Here is a 3736-nt window from a genome sequence, read left to right as displayed (position 1 = left end):
ACTGGTTATTATATGGTATTCCATTGTTGTGCAGTGATATGACGGAACCAATTCTCAATGCGATTTGCAGCTTAGAATGAAATTTGTTTTTATTTTTTGAATTTTAATATTGTTAACAGTAGAGTAAGAAAAACCCAACTAGACAATTCTATAAATATTTAGAGAGAAAAAAAAAGCCTACAGCCTGCGCAAGTCATTGCAATACCGCAATGTTGCGTGAAAATTAAAATAGTACAAGAAAAATCAATAAATTAAAAGTTTACAAGAAACCGAGAAAACAAAACATTCATTCAGTCAAACTGTCAAGGTGAAGTTAAGTTATAATGATGGTATCAATGTTTTGACAAGTTTAAGGCCTGACTGATGAAAAGATAGAATGCAACAACCATTTCTGGATATATTTAAGTTATACGCACGGACACTATAAGTTATAAAATAGAATGGTTTGAACTAACTCCACCACTACACTTCAAATTAAGAGGTAACTTACAAGGATTGCATATAAATGTTCGTAACATACAACGGAAGGTAATAATAATTTTAGGAAGATCTTTTCGTATTTAAAATTTATTTACATGTCAAAGATCGGATCTAAGACGTACCTGGTGAAGAAAGTCTTGTTTCAAAATTTCTTTGATAGTACGCAGAATCTATGAGTATCCACACCGAGACCGATCCTTGCTATCAACTCTTTGTTCAATGAAACCCGCGAACAAATAGAACGAAAATACCGAGCTGAATTTTTCTCAAAATTTCAGCTTCAATATAACGGTATGAGGAAACTAATTTTCCTTCTCAAAGTATGCTCCTTTTTTTTTTAATTTGTGCAGCGCTGCCAAACCTTTTGTACTCAGCTTCATTTTTTACCGTGATTTATATATATTCATATATGTATAACGTAAATAATACTTTTCCACTAGGTTAAGGAAAAGTCAGAAGCCGTGATTTTCTTCTTTTGCAAGGTTTTTCCAAAATTGAACTTCATAGAATCTTTCTATTGCAAAATTGAATCCCATTCCAAATGGGTATATGGCAGCTGGCTGACACGCAGCTGGCTGACACGTCTAATTCACGTTATTCCAATTGGACTTTCACGTTAATTACTTTATTCAATTCAAAATTGGATTACAAGAATAAATTGATATTATATATACAACCTTTATATAAATCAATATTAATATATATCACATATATATTTTAATCGAGAGATACAATTCAATTTTTTATTCTAAATAGAAAGCTTCAATTAGTTCACAATATTAATTATATTTCATGTGCTAGCAAAGAATATAATAATATTTCATTTGGACTAATAATTTAATTTATTTATTTGACAAATAAATTCTATAGTTTAACTATCAAATAATAAAGTAATTAATTCTTTAGCAAAGATCAGAACACTCGTTAGTATGCGACCCCATATATTCAATACTAAACCGGTAGTAAATTAATCACATCAATATATTAATCAAGGGTGGTGTCTAGCAACACTCCTTAACGACCGGATAACATGAAGTATACAATTTACTCTCAAGAACCTGTAGAATAATAATATAATAATTTCTTCTGTCCTTATAGCTTTGGGTCACCCTAGGATATGGTTCAACTGTCAAATCCTAATAGGCGACCAACTATGTGTTCATGTCGAATGTAATCGACCATTGAATGACCTAAGAAGCTCTTTTCTTCTTTCATTCAATTGCCCTGGCCAAGGTCTTAGTTTGGCCGTTTATAATTCATGACAACATGGAGCTTAAACTCATTACCAAGAGTTGACAGATTCTATCTTGATCAATCATTAATTCTACAAGCATTTAATCATACCCAATATCGTTGTCTAGTATCAAAGCACAATAAATAACTTGTCAATTACTATGACGATTTTAGGTCAAAGAAAACTCTTATATCACATTCTTCAAGAGAATATCCTATTGACAGTTTATGATAATTCTAACAATTAGGAATTATCCAATGAGTTCAATGATCATATCTCTATATGTATCATCTATCTATGTGATTTATTTAATGAGATTAACTAATCTTTATCCAATAAAGACGATCACATAAATATTGATTTAACCGAATTACTAATGTCCAAATTAATAATACTATGATCAAGAACAAATTTAGATTAAATTATAAGAAACTTTACTCTCATTATCATGATCTCCATCACAATGTCAAGTATCAAAATTTAATCAAGGACCTTATCAAGTTAATCAAACAATTAATAATAACTATGATAAAAGAATATCATATGCCATATATTTTTTTTTTATCAAATAACGTTCACAAAAATATGTTCAAATCATCAAATATGAGATTGGATCTAGGGCATATTTATTATATCCCTAACAATCTCCTACTTGTACTAGAGCCAATCGCTCTTGTACTTCATTCCCAATTTTTACTTGTGCTTGTAAAACTCTTTTGCACCAAGAGATTTAGTGAATGGGTCTGGAGCATTTTCCTTTCCATCAACATTTTGAATCTAGACATCTCCACGTTCAATGATTTATCTTATCAAGTGATACCTTCGCAGAACGTGTTTGGATTTTTAGTGTGATCTTGGTTCTTTTGGTTGAGCAATGGCTCCAGTTGTAATGACCCAACCGGTCGTTTTGAGATTTAGCGCATCATTCGGCGGTTTGCGGCCTTGAGTAGCTTCACTTCAGGTATTATGACTTGTACGCATGGTCGGAATTTAATTTTAGGAAGTTCGGAGTTGATTTGAAAAGAAAATTCTAATTTCGGAAGCCTTAAGTTGGAGGAATTGACTAAAGTGTGATTTTTGAGTAAACGATCTCGGAATCGAGATTTAAAGGTTCCAACAGGTTCTATGATAATTTTGGACTTGCGCGTATGTACGGATCGAGTTTTGGATGATCCGGGAGCGTTTCGGTGCCTATTATGGAAGTTGGCATTTTGGAAGAATTTCATAAAAATAGGTTGAGGCATATTTCAATGTTATCGATGTCTATTTGAGATTCCGAGTCTGGGAATAGCTCCGTATGGTAATTCTGGTATTGGGAGCGCATCCAGAAGTGGATTTGGAGGTCCGTAGGTCATTTTGGGATCATTTGGCAAAAGTTAGAAATTTGAAGGTTTTTGGAAAGTTTGATCGGGAATGGACTTTGTGATATCGAGGTCGGATTCCAATTTTGGAAGTTGGAGTAGGTCCGTAATGTCGAATGTGACTTGTGTGCGAAATTTGAGGTCAATCGGACGTGATTTAAAAGGTTTCGGCATCGAATGTAGAAGTTTGAAGTTCTAAAGTTTATTAAGCTTGAATTGGGGTGCGATTCATGATTTCGATGTTGTTTGGCATGATTTGAAGGCTCGACTAAGTCCGTATTGTGTTTTAGGACTTGTTGGTATAATTGGTTGGGGTCCCAAGGTCCTCGGGTGGATTCCGGAAGGTTAACAGATCGATTTTTAGACTTAAGAATTTCTGAAGCTTAATGCTTCTGGTGTAATCGCACCTGCGTAACTTTGGTTGCAGGTGCGAGATCGTGGGTGCGGAGAATTACTCGCAGAAGCGAGAATGGACTGGAGCTGGGGCAGCCGTAGAAGCGGACTGGAGCAGCGCACCTGCGGGTGTGCAGGAGCGAGGCAGCTGCCACTGGTGCGTAAAAATACGCAGATGCGCGAGAGCAGGTCGCACCTGTGATGCCCGCAGAAGCGAAAAGACTTCCGCAATTGCAAGTTCTTGGCTAGACAGTGAGGACCGCAGGAG

Source organism: Nicotiana tabacum, chromosome 19, assembly GCF_000715075.1.
Source record: "Nicotiana tabacum cultivar K326 chromosome 19, ASM71507v2, whole genome shotgun sequence".
NCBI lineage: Eukaryota > Viridiplantae > Streptophyta > Magnoliopsida > Solanales > Solanaceae > Nicotiana > Nicotiana tabacum.
This window is presented reverse-complemented; position numbering follows the sequence as displayed.